Source organism: Harmonia axyridis, chromosome X (genome assembly GCF_914767665.1).
Source record: "Harmonia axyridis chromosome X, icHarAxyr1.1, whole genome shotgun sequence".
NCBI lineage: Eukaryota > Metazoa > Arthropoda > Insecta > Coleoptera > Coccinellidae > Harmonia > Harmonia axyridis.
In genome coordinates, this window is record NC_059508.1 from 6386778 (window position 1) to 6400718 (window position 13941).

The window sequence follows — 13941 nt, forward strand, 5'->3', positions numbered from 1 at the left end:
AAAAAAATAATCACGAAATCTGTGTGAATCTGAGATATTCTCGAACGATTTTATTCTACAAGGTACGGATTTGCCACAGAATTATGAAAATATCTATTAATGTCGAATAACGTTTTTTGTAAAATTAAAAGTGTTTAATCGAATTTCTTGCTATATTTTCCTCTTTGATTGTTCACTAATTGTTTCGCAACATACAGGGTGATATATCGAAATGGCATTTTTTTAATGTATCACTTTTTTTTAATTTCATCAGTGGCTTTTGTTCGTAATTTTGACAGATATTGATGAAACGCCTCAGATTTTCCCTGAAATAAAAATTATTTTTGAAATTTCCAATCATTTCTTACCAAAGTGGATCACGGTTTTCGCTTAAAAAAATAAAAACTGTTTCTTTGCACGATCATAACAATATCATTAATACATACATATGACAATATCACCCTGCAGACACATACATAGATTTAATTTTTGTTTTATGAAACCTTCTCTTTTCTACCGACATACTGGTCTTCGACGTCAACATCACGGTTCTTGAAGCGTTGAAATCACTCTCGGCACGTTCTTTCACTAATAGCGGCCTTACCATAGCTTCTCGTTGAGATCACATGATCTTGGATGGCTAAGAGAAATCCTTCCGTTTCAGGATACATTCCAACTTATGCGAGCCAATAGGTCGACGTTTCAATGTCGACATGAAAAAGAAGAACGATGAAGTAAAAGAAGTCGTTTTTTAGATAACCAAACGAGTTTCTTCAACTCCACTCCTTCTTCCTCTTCTTCTACCTTATGCGAGCCAATTGTTCGACACTTCAATGTCGACATGAAGAAGAAGAACGAAGAAAGAAAAGTAGTAGTTTATTAGGTAAACAAACTAACTGCCCTTCCTTCTTCTTCTTCCTCTTCTCTTCAATGTCGACCTTATGCAGGGACTTCTTTCACCATCTTTGAAGTTTTTCTTGGATTGTCTGGTGGTGGTAGAAAATATGGTTTTCATGCAGCTTCTTAGGGCCTGTCCTGTCTCCTAGGAATTTTGTCACTGTTCTAAATATACCTAAAAGAACAGCTTCTCTAGGATTATTTCCGGTCGATACTTGTAGTATGGCACTTTTTCTGTATGTATCAATTCTATGATTGACAATTCTTATTGGAGTATCTTTCCTACTTCTTCGTGTCTCTTTTTATATTCATTTCCTGTCAACATTTGACATCTTCCCGTGATATATTGCATCGTCACTGACGGTCGGATCCTTTACGATATGTTTGCAGCAGTTTCTCGTTGAGATCACTTGTTCTTGGATGGCTAAGTGAAATCCTTCCGTTTCTGAATACATTCCACCTTATCCGAGCCAATAGTTCGACGCTTCAATGTCACATGAAGAAGAAGAAGTCTATGCTGCAGGAGAAGTCGTTATTAGGTAAACAAACGTTCTTCTACCTCATCATAGTCTTCTTCCTCTTCTTTCTCTTCTTCTTCTTTTCTCTTCATTGTCGACATTATCCTGGATCGTTGAAATGTCTTCCATGCAGAGAGTTATTACACCATCTTTGTAGTTTTTCTTGGATTCTCCGGTGGTGGTCGGAAATATGGTCTTTATGCAGCTGTATGTCCTGGGATATGTTGCTACAACCATCTATTTCAAAACGACGGGAGCAAAGTTTTACACCTAATATTTATAATGAACCGGTGTTAAAATGTAGCTTCTGTACGAGTATTGTAAATTATTTTCTCTAATTCTGTGGTTATTCCGTTCATTCTTCCACATCTTGTAGAACAAAATCGTGCGAGAATATATCAGAAACGCACAGTTTTCATGGTTATATTTCATTATTCTATGTTGGCACTCCGAACTTTCCGCCAGGGCTTTATCTGTCAATTCATCAATTTGCCTTAAAGAAATTAGTTCTGCCAACCAACATTTTTCAATGCAAAAATCACTAAAATATATTTATGGAAATATTTCATTAATTTCAATGAAAATGCAATGAATTAGAGAAAATAGTGTATAATACTCGTACAGAAGGCTCATTCTACCACTCGTTCATTCCAAAACTCGCCACTTCGTGGCTCGTTTTTGAATTTTGAACTCGTGGAAGAATATCAATGCCTTCTGCACTTGTATTATAAATAACTATTCTCTAATTTAACTTGTTTTCCATACAATTCTTTCATAAATATCGTTTAGTGATCTGTGCATTGGAAAATATTGTTTGTTTGAACATTTTTTGTATCAGAAATTTGATTGATGATAGATAAATTCGTAACAGGAGAGTACCAACATATTAAAAAAAAATAATCTGAGATATTCTCGAACGATTTTATTCTACAAGGTACGGATTTTCCACAGTATTATGGAAAATATATAATAATGTCGAATAACGTTTTTTGTAAAATTAGAAGTGTTCAATCGAATTTCCCGCTTTATTTACCTCTTCAATTGTTCATTAATTGTTTCGCAACATACAGGGTGATATATCAAATTGCCTTTTCGCAAGTTTTTGTTCTTTGTGTGAAAAAAAATCAATAGGCGAATTCGTAGCGGGGTTCCGTCCAATATACGAAAAAAAGGGGAAGATCGGGGAACGAAAGGGAAGAACACATGGCAATAACGTTGTGGCGGCTCTTTCTTGGTCCTTGTATTAGGGGAGGCCTTTGTGTCCTTGGCGCAGGCCCGTTGACCCAATTTTAAAGGTGAAGTTACGTGCACGAAAACTAGGGTGAATAAAATGAGTATCCGAAAATCGGCTCAGCGATGCCAACTTTCCGGGAAAGTTCCGTGTAAGTCGGAAAATCCTCAACGAGCCTAGGAAAATCCACCCCTAGGCGGTAGAGAGGCGTATAAGTAAAAGTCTTAATCGAATGGGAATAATGATTACTACCTCTACGCCCAAGTTGAATATCTGGCACAATTGTTCGCTCCATGACTAACAATTGGCAGGAAGTGTACCTGGATATGAAGTTACACCGGCTGACTTGACTTCATTACTGATAAAAACTTTTTTGAAGCTATAAAATACAGATATTCTAAATGCTAGTTAGATCATAAATTAATTCTTGTGTTTTAAATATTTCGGTATGTGAGTGTGTGTACGCCTTTAATCCTTTGGTCCGAAATATCGAAAGTTCTCAGGTTCGAGCCTGAGAGAGAATACCGTTTTTTATTTTATAGAGCTTTTCAGCAGTGATATAATATGAAAGGAAATAATTAACCATAATGTTAATCTCTTAAAAAAATCTAAGGATCTTAGGAAATGGAGCACTGGAAACGAACCGATTACAAATGAGACTCAAAATCCTCATGAGTATAGAAGACAGTTCTGCCAATTTAGCTCCAAAAAAAGATAATCCTTCAGACGGCCTTATTGAAACTAAAATACTTCCCGTTGTTCTATGTCAATTGTTCCGGTATCATGAAGAATAGTTTAGTAGTTTTTTAAGCTCTTGTTCATTCATCCTCTTGAACTTTTGGAGACTATAGAACTACATATACGTATATGTGATTTCCAAGGGTTCAAGGTTGATTCTTTTGCTTGAATTTTTTATGGTTCGCTATAAACACGAAATTCGATGATATTGAATAAAATATATACTAACTGACAAAGAAACTGCAACATCCGGAAGAAGTTGTTTGAATTTTAATTCTTTTAAAAACATAGATAGTAGAGTAAGGAGTAAATGATTGGATTTGGAGAAAAAAAATTGTGAAGGTTTTTCCATGTGAACAATTTTTGTTACTCAAATATTGTAGTCGTTTTTTGAAAGTTTTTTTAATTTTACAACAAACCAGCTGTTCGAGGAGATCCAAAGTCTATGTTTATTTGTTGTAAAAATGCCTGGATCAGGTGTACGCGGAATTTATCGCCAGCTAAGTGAATTTGAAAGAGGTCGAATTATTGGTCTACGGGAGGCGGGGTTGTCATTCCGAGAAATCTCTAACTGTAAGAACAGAAATCCAACTACTGTTACGAGATGTTGTCAAGCGTAGTTTGATAATGCCCAAAATCGAAGAACAGTATAGTCACCGGACGTCGAAGGGGCACAAATGAAGTTCAAGATCTACGTCTAAAACTTATGGCCATTAGAGACCGATTTACGACAACTCGATCTTTGGCTGATGAGTGGTTAGGAGAACAAGGCCATCTTGTAACTGTTCGAACGGTTTACCGCCAGATAAAGTCTTTTGGAATGCAGCATTATTGACCCCATCTTATGTTACCTCTGACGGTTGAGCATCGCCGGCAACGATTACAGTGGTGCAGATAACGTCAACATTGGAAAGTTGAATGACATCAGATCGTCTTTTCTGATGAATCTCGATTCTCCTTAGGCGCACGTGATGGCCGAAGAAGGGTTAGACGACGTCGGGGAGAAAGACGTGAACTTCAGTTTGATGTTGAGCGTCATGTACACCGGACAGTAGGCGTTAGGCTATGGGGTGCTATTGCACATGCAAGTAGGCCACCTTTAGTCTTTATTCGAGGTAAATGACAGCGCTGCGTTATCTTCAAGAAATAGTGGAGCCATATGTTCTTCCTCATCTTTACCGGCTCGGGAATCCAATATCTCAGCAATATAATGTCCGACCTCATGTTGCCAGAGTTCGTTTAAACTTTTTCGAAGCGACCCAGTTCTGAATCATATATATATAAAAAAAAATCATTCTAAACAAACAAATTTTAATGCAGCATATTTTTTTTCTATTATTTGGTGTCGATATATAACTGAATATATCGAAAGGAAAAAATTAAGCCTATCATTTATTATTTGTCAATGCTTTTTCGTTTCCTTCCGTTTGTTACTAAAAAGTGATGAACGACATTGTGATGAAAGTATGTCATTCCATTTTGTCATGGTATGTCACTTTGTAGGTCATTGAGTACTTGTATTCTATCACAACATCTTGAACGTTTTTGCGAAATATAATTTTTATATGCATTATCGTTCCTTTGAGAAAATGTGATGAATACCATTCTATTGAAAGTATAACTTAGGTCAATGTTTTCATGTCATGTCACTTTGTAGGTTAAGAATAAGTGCTCCTTATTCATTTTGAAATTTTTATAATATAATTATTCTATGTGTTGATTTGATCATCGTGAAAGGTAAAATGATTCTCCGAACCTTGTTGAGACCTGAGTATTCTCAGAATACAATACAGTGCACCTAGACCGTATAATTTCACGCCTTAAGACTATAAAATTGCGGTTCTATGCAAATGGGCTATACATCATTGATGTATTGAAAGTTAAGGTAATCAATTCCACAAATATTACTCTTCGTAAAAAATTACATTTACATATGGTGAACGACTGTAATTCAATCATCAAGCGCCATGATAATTCCAAAACTGCATATTCGATCGAGATGAAAATTCGCATTTGGCTTTGAAATGACAATTCGAAGTCTCCCGTCAAATTTCATGGTGATCACTTAACACGATGTACAGTGCATCCCATTTTGGGTGAGACAGCCAGGTTTCTCGCTTGTTATTCAAGATAGAGCCTTGCGGTTTTCACGTTCCTGTCCTACTTTTTCGTGAAACTCAAGTTGGTCTAATCAGATTGTGCATAACTGTTTCCGTTCAAAAGATACAGGGTGATTTTGGAAATTGATACTTTTCGGACCCCTTCTTTATCTCCGAAGTTATTAGAAATAATGCTGAGGTAAAATCTACGTCTGAATCTGAATTCTGCGTAGAATCCAGTGGCGTACTCAATTTTTTTTGTCGGGGTATGGTTTTGAAGATTCAACACAAACTTATGTTTTTTTTAATGGAACACCATGTGTATTATTACTTCGTTGAATTCGTTATTTTTTTCCCTTCAAAATGATATATGACACTATGTAGGTAGGATGTTCAGAAATGTTAAAAAAACACTAAAACATCAAATAATGATGATTTTTTTGTTAATGGGCAATGGATTTCCCATAGAAAAGAAGAATCAATAATGATAACAATAATTTATAGCGATGACAGCTAGATCAGATTGGTTTTTTCCCTCCAATGGCCTTTATAAAACAATGCTCCCAAATGCATAGTAGCCATAATAACAACAAGGATGTTTGTATCATCAATGACCTACTACTTTTAAAAATCGAAAGTAATAATCCTCTCATTGAAACAGAAAATTCATGGCCCATTTACAAAAAATCATCATTATTTGACGTTTTAGTGTTTTTTTAACATTTCTGAACATCCTACCTACATAGTCTCATATATCATTTTGAAGGGAAAAAAATAACGAATTCAACGATGTAATGATATATAGGGTGTTCCATTTAAAAAAATATAGGTTTGTGTTGAATCTTCAAAACCATACCCCGAAAAAAAATATTGAGTTCGCCACTGGATTCTACGCAGAATTCTGATTCAGACGTAGTTTTCAGCTCAGCATTATTCCTAATAATTTCGGAGATAAAAGAGGGGTCCGAAAAGTATCAATTTCCAAAATCGCTCTGTATCTCTTGAACGGAAACAGTTATGCAAAATCTGATTAGACCAACTTGAGTTTCACGAAAAAGTAGGACAGGAACGTGAAAACCGCAAGGCTCTATCTTAAATAACAAGCGAGAAACCTGGCTGTCTCACCCAAAATGGGATGCATTGTACATATAGAAAATTCAGAAAGAATATCGAAAAAAAATAACTCAATATTTCCGTATCTATAAAACGGATATCAGACTTTCCCCATTTGCTCCCTTGGAGAGTTCATATACCTTTAAAGAAGTGCAGACTGCAACGGGCTTAATTGAATGAATCAAGCGCATTTTTGTGCTCATCTCTCTTTTTCTCTGTCTCTCTCCAGTGTTTGACTTCGGATTTGTGCAGTTCTTTGAACTCTCATTCGCAATGTGACAAAGTTGAAAGTGAATTTGTCTCCAGTTAGATACAACAGGAAATTCACATTATGAACGGTTCGTTTGCCTTTTTTTTTGCTGCATGTTTTGTATCCTTGGAGTTCTCCAATTCGTGTATCTATTTACGTCGGATTCACAGAAAAACCGTAAACCCTTTGAAGAGAACTGTAAATATTACGTTGGAGCTCATTATTTTTCTTTATCTGACTGATTACTACAGATCAACATAGAAAAACTGAAATATACTGACTGACAAAGAAACTGCAACAACTAGAAGGAGCTGTTTAAATTTTCAATTATTTTTTTTTTGTAAAACATAGATAGTATAGCAAGGAGTAAATGATTGAAATTTGGAGAAAAACGAAGGGTTTACATTTTTTTTTAATGAATTTGTTGATAATGTGTTTGTCCACTATACATTCCCTAACACGTCTCGGCATTGATAAGATGGTCTCTTTCTTCTTGAGGGATACTATCCCAAGCTACCTGTACTTCATATCTCTGAGCCGCCAAAGTCCGTGGGGGCTGGGGTAAATTTTCCAAGCCCTCTACCCATGACACATGCTCCATGGGCGAAAGGTCGGGAGATATGGTCGGCCATGACAAAAGATTCACATGGGTCGCTTCGAAAAAGTTTTAACTAACTCTGGCAACATGAGGTCGGGCATTATTTTGCTGAAATATTGGATTCTCGAGCCGGTTAAGATAAGGGGGAGCATATGGCTCCACTATTTCTTGAAGCAGCGCTGTCATGTCACCTCGAATAAATACTAGAGGTGTCCTATTTACATGCGCAATAGAACCCCATCCACACCATAACGCCTACTGCCCGGTGACATGACGCTCAACATCAAATTGAGGTTCACGTCTTTCTCCCCGAAATCGTCTAACCCTTCTTCGGCCATCATGTGCAGCCAAGGAGAATAGAGATTCATCAGAAAAGACGACCTAATGTCGTAATCTTTGACGGCGATGCTCAACCGTTAGAGGTAATACAAGGTGCTCCAGTCCATCTGGCGGTAAACCGTTCGAACAGTTACAGGATGGCCTTGTTCTCCTAAACACTCATCAGCCAAAGATCGAGTTGTCGTAAATCGATCTCTAATGGCAATAAGTCTTAGACGTCGATCCTGAACTTCATTTGTGCCCCTTCGACGTCCGGTTCCTACTCTTCTCCGATTTTGGGCATTATCAAACCACGCTTGACAACATCTCATAACAGTTGTTGGATTTATGTTCGTACGGTTGGCGATTACTCGAAATGACAACCCCGCTTCCAGTACACCAATAATTCGACCTCTTTCAAATTCACTTAGCTGGCGATAAATTCCGCGTACATCTGCTCTAGGCATTTTAACAACTAAACATCGACTTTGGATCTGCTCGAAAAGCTGGTTTGTTGTAAAATTTAAAAAACTTGCAAAAAACGACTACAATATTGAAGTAACAAAAATTGTTCAAATGAAAAAACCTTCACGATTTTTTTCTCCAAGTTCAATAATTTAGTTCGGGCTATATTATCTATGTTTTACCAAAAATAAATTAAAATTTAAACAGCTCCTTCTGGGTGTTGCAGTTTCTTTGTGAGTAGGTATATTAAGTCTTTGGGATCTTCTGGGAAAAATATTCATGCCCTTCGGTATTCAATTCTATGTATTTATCCATTGGCTAAAGGCGCTCTTTCATATACCGACGTCCTGTCTGAAAACTTAAGATTTGAAGATCGTCAGTTTTTCCTATATTTCTCACGCTGCGACAATCATCAGGTCAAATTGTCTTGATCAAATGCTCCGAAGATCGTCCGATCTAATCGACAGTGCTGACTTTTTTTAATCCTATCCTGTCAACGTGTGTGGACACCTTTAGTGTAGGCTCAATTGTTTCGAAGGTTATTCCTTATTTCGGATATAAACGAGATCTGGTTCGAACTCCCCTACTTTTTTTGTGTTGAGCGGTTTTGTAGAATAAACTACAAGAAAAAACCACTCATGGAACCATTAATACTCTCTTTGCGCGAAAGAAGTGCAATCAATCCCAATCCCTATCGATGATCCTCCAAAATAGGAATATTTGTAAACATTTTCATTTTGGCATTAGGGATTTGAACAGTTAATGTTTCGTGCTGTGTTCTACTCGTATCAGAAAATCGAAAATTCAATGCATAACTGATATGGGAATAATGAAATGAGTGGCATTCGCAGCGGCATCAATTGTCACTTCGCTCTCCCGCAAAATTTTCGAACTATACGTTTCTGGTTATTCCAGGATTTTCGGTGATAATATGTGGAAAATTCAGCAAGTGATTCCTTCATTAAAACATGGTTCTACTATTCCCTTATACACAATAAAGGAAAATTATCCGCCCAAGATGATTGAGATGTTAATCGGTATGTTCCTGAAGTTCCCGAGCTCCCAATTCGGAAGCATCGAACGTCAGAGATCATCGATACACCGCAGATCGCACAAAGATCTCAACTTGCACGCAATTAAATTTAATTAATGCAAGAATTGAAACCCCAAGATGCGCTTGCAAAGGTTTACCAACATCTTGTTGAGGCGTGCATTCAGAGCGTTATAAAGGGTGTTTTTTTTAAGAGCTATAGAACTTTAAATTGTAATTAAACAACGATGGATTATTCGATTGACATTAATTTTATTTATCCGCAAGATAATCTTGTGGCATTACATTTTAAATATGATTTCTGGCATATGACCGCCACGGCTGGCTCGGATGTACTCCAATGTGGACGTCCAATTTTCGATGACTTTTTCCAACATTTGTGGCCGTATATCGGCAATAAGACGGCGAATGTTGTCTTCCAAATGGTCAAGCGTTTGTGGCTCATCCGCATAGACCAATGACTTTACATAGCCCCACAGAAAGTAGTCTAGCAGTATTAAATCACAAGATCTTGGAGGCCAATTCACAGGTCCAAAACGTGAAATTAGGCGGTCACCAAACGTGTCTTTCAATAAATCGATTGTGACACGAGCTGTGTGACATGGACTGTGTGACGTTGGAAGCACAGCTCCTGGACATCATGGTTGTTCAATTCAGGAATGAAAAAGTTAGTAATCATGGCTCATTACCGATCACCATTGACTGTAACGTTCTGGCCTTCATCGTTTTTGAAGAAGTACGGACCAATGATTCCACCAGTCCATGAAGCGCACCAAACAGTCAGTTTTTTTGGATGTAACGGTGTTTCGACATGCACTTGAGGATTAGCTTCACTCCAAATGCGGCAGTTTTGTTTGTTGACGTAGCCATTCAACCAGAAGTGCGCTTCATCGCTAAACAAAATAAAATGGACGTAGTGCGCGATACGTATTCCGCACAGAACCATTATTTTCGAAATGAAATTGCACTATTTGCAAGCGTTGTTCAGGCGTGAGTCTATTCATGATGAATTGCCAAACCAAATTGAGAATAAATCACTTGACAGCTGTTAAATAGGTCGCTATCTTGAACAGTAATGCCAACTTAAAGTTATATACCTCGAAAAAAACACCCGTTATGAGGATTTTACATGATTTTTTTGCAAAGAACCTGGTTCCTTAAGGATAAAACAAATTCACACAAGTCTAATATGTATTTGCCACAAGTTCGTGGAATTTTCAAGTCAAATTAATCTCCAGAAGAGGTGACATTCATTTGGTGGATAGGAAATTATGTTTTCAATTATCTAGTTGATTGAAGTGTAATAGGGTTACCTTCATCAACTAGACTCGACGTCCTCCTGGGATGAAACAATGGACATGGTTCATTCCGATATTCCGAGAAGTAGAATTAGCATTTAAATGTCGGATTCCAGGAAGTTTGGCTGATTTGCGTCAATATTTGTTCCTCTTCTTATTGACGCTCACCTAAAACGTGTGTTCGAGTGGAAATTGGGGCTTAATAAGATTGCAGAAACGAAAAGGGATGTCAAGTTAGTTGCACCGCTGCGTGAATATAATCCTTATAAAACAAGGATGTCAGTTCGCTGTTTCAAGCCATGCATTTCGTGTATATATAAACCATATAAAATCGATATAACTAATCGGATTGCGATTGACGCTATGTTGATTCAATGCAGCAATTTTTTTTGTCATCTAATCCGGACATCAAACGGTTATTGTATAGTTTCATTTTTTTTGCAGTGTTGGTAACATCGCTTTTCGTGAAAGCCACCATGATGATATTTCTTTGACCATCAGCAACCAGAACCTCAGCGACAGTTGGTGAGTATTTTTTTGAACTTTTCATTTTTTTTTAGTCAGTAGTTGAACTGAATATGTGGAATTTTATTTTGCTATTATCTTCACTCAGAGGATGAATTTATGAAAATTAGACTGTAGGAATAGTATTGGTGGGGTATGTTTTTCGAGTTAAACGCTTTGAACTGTGATAAGTTAGTCATTTCAATTCGAATAATTTTTTCTGATCTTTTGACCCTTCGAATCCCGGAATATCTTTTTATAGACACACGAACAGTTTTGTGTTGGGTCTTAATTGTTTTACTATTACATCCACAAATATAGAAATTGTTGAAGTTCATTTTAGAGGTATTCCCAAAGCATCTGTCAAGCATACGAATGATCGATTTACAGATTTTGTCGTCATCAAAGACGAAGAATGTGAATGTCACATAAGGAAAACACTGACGTAGGTCAGGAGCTTTCGAGCAATCGTTCTTTCATACGCCAATTGCGTCCTTGAAGAACACAGAACTATATACAAGTATATGTGGCCTTCGAAGAAGCAGTTGGCGCATGACTGAACGCTCGCTCGAAAGTTATTGATTTTTTGAATTTTCGATGATTCTGACGCAGCTTTTAATACAAATTAGGTTTTTTTTCGATATTCTGCTTGAATTTTCTATACTTCTAATGATACTAATTTTGGCACGACACTGGTATATTATATATACCGGGTGTTCCAATATTTTGGGAGCTAATTCTAGACCTCAAAATGAGTAAAAAGTTTCATATATACATGGATCCGAAAATGAGGCGTTTTGGAGATATGAGTGATTTTCGGTTCTCGAAATATTAACTATTAGCGCAACTAAATACGATAATTATTCGATTTATTTTTGACATCTAGTGTTTCACAGAAGACGTTTCTACTGAACACCGTCCATTTCAATGCAGGAAGTGCATCGAATTACGTACTCTTTCAAGAAAACCTAGTTGTGTTTGGATCATTTGACAAGAGCTGCAACATCCGATTGAACTATCCAATCCTATGTTGCAGCTCTTCTATTTCATTCACTTAACTTTTCAAATAACCCCAAATACGAAAGTCCAATGGATTCAAATCGGGAGATCTGGCGGGCCATGCCACTGGGCCTCCTCGGCCTATTCATCTTCTGGAAAATGTTTGATCTAAATGTTACCTAACAAGTGAATAATGAAAACCAAATGAATGAAAACCATTTTAATTGTGAGTTCAGTAAACAGGAAATCTGAAAGATGAAAAGAAATCGAATATCGTATTTGATTGCGCTAGTATTTAAATCGAAAATCGCTTATATTTCCGAAAAGGCTCATTTGCGGTTCCATTTTATATGAAATTTTTTTACTTATTTTGAGGTATAATCAGCTCCTAAAATATTGAAATTTTGTTTTTTAACACTTGGTGTACACGCAAGTCTCAATCCAATCAGATCTGTAATCCTTTCACTTTCTATAGTTTTTAATAACCTAAAATCTCAATCTGTAGGTTTCAAAGACACCGAAATTTAGGGTAATTTTAATTTGATATTCTTCTTGAATTTTCTATGGTTCTGGTTCAGCAATCAACATTCAATTTTGCGCGAGGCTTGAAATAATCATATGTATACACTGTGTCCGTAAAGTATGGAACAAATTCATTTTTAGCTTAACAGACCATTTTATGAAAAACGTCGATTTTTGATTTTAATTTACCGTATTTTAGAATATTAATCTAATCTAAAAGGTGGATTACTTTCGAGTTATGACGTCACCGTCATTTTTTTTTAATGGAACACCCCATTTTGTTTCCATTTTCCGATTACTCTAGCTGAGCTGATTCCAAAAATGTATCACATGTTGATTCCAATTGGTACAGGGTGGACAAAAATACAATAGTTTTGTGTGTGCTCATAAAGTAACGCGTAACATTCTTTATTAGTTAAATTAACAATATTATCAAAAATACTTATTGTCTAGCGGCAATTGGTTTGAATGTAACACTTTGTAGTTTGTTACATTTTGAGATTCATAAAAATGTATAAAAATAAGAAATAATTTCTTTCATATTCTGTCTGCTTGACCACAAGTACAAAACATGTTTGGAAACAGCTTATATTTATTAATCTAAAAATGTAACAAACTACAGGGTGTTACATTTAAACCAATTGTCGCTAGACAATAAGTTTTTTTATAATATTGTTAATTTAACTAATAAAGAATGTTACGGGTTACTTTATGAGCACACACAAAACTATTGTATTTTTGTACCAATTGGAATCAACATGTGATACATTTTTGGAATCAGCTCAGCTAGAGTAATCGGAAAATTGAGACAAAATGGGGGTGTTCCATTTAAAAAAAATGACGGTGATGTCATTACTCGAAAGTAATTCAGCCTGTATATTAGATTATTATTTTGAAATACGGTAAATTAAAATAAAAAATCGACGTGTTTCAGGATTATTTCTTAAAATGGTCTGTTTAGCTGAAAATGAATTTGTTTCATACTTTACGGGCACAGTGTATATGAATTCAATATTCAATAGACCACAATGAACAAAATCATCCAGTTACCGGATTGCTAACCTTCGTTTTTTATTTCTGAAATATTTCGGATTTCCTCTTACGAAAATGTTGATTTGGAGGTCTGATACTACTGATTAAACTATAATAACAAACATTATTATTCAGATGTTAATTGCTGACTACATATTTTTATTAAGTATTCACTCGACTGTAAACAAAATCAACCATATGGAATCGATTTCAAGATTACCCATATCATTGTTGAATTTTCCTTATATACCTCCGTAATCTCAACTGTACATTAAATGTTCTGCGTTAAAATTTTACAAAGATTACCGGTATAGGCCGTCCTTTTGGTG

At 36.1% G+C, this 13941-nt stretch overlaps 1 protein-coding gene across 11 annotated transcripts in view; it reads left to right on the forward strand.

Moving 5' to 3' along the window:
- LOC123685697 (plasma membrane calcium-transporting ATPase 2) overlaps window positions 1-13941 on the forward strand; it is a 105404-nt gene that overhangs the window by 52739 nt on the left and 38724 nt on the right. For all 11 annotated transcript variants that reach the window (XM_045625502.1, XM_045625501.1, XM_045625503.1 and 8 more), the window contains exon 2: window positions 11000-11080. The gene's annotated coding sequence lies outside the window, so the exon portion shown is untranslated. The remainder of the gene's footprint in view (window positions 1-10999; window positions 11081-13941) is intronic.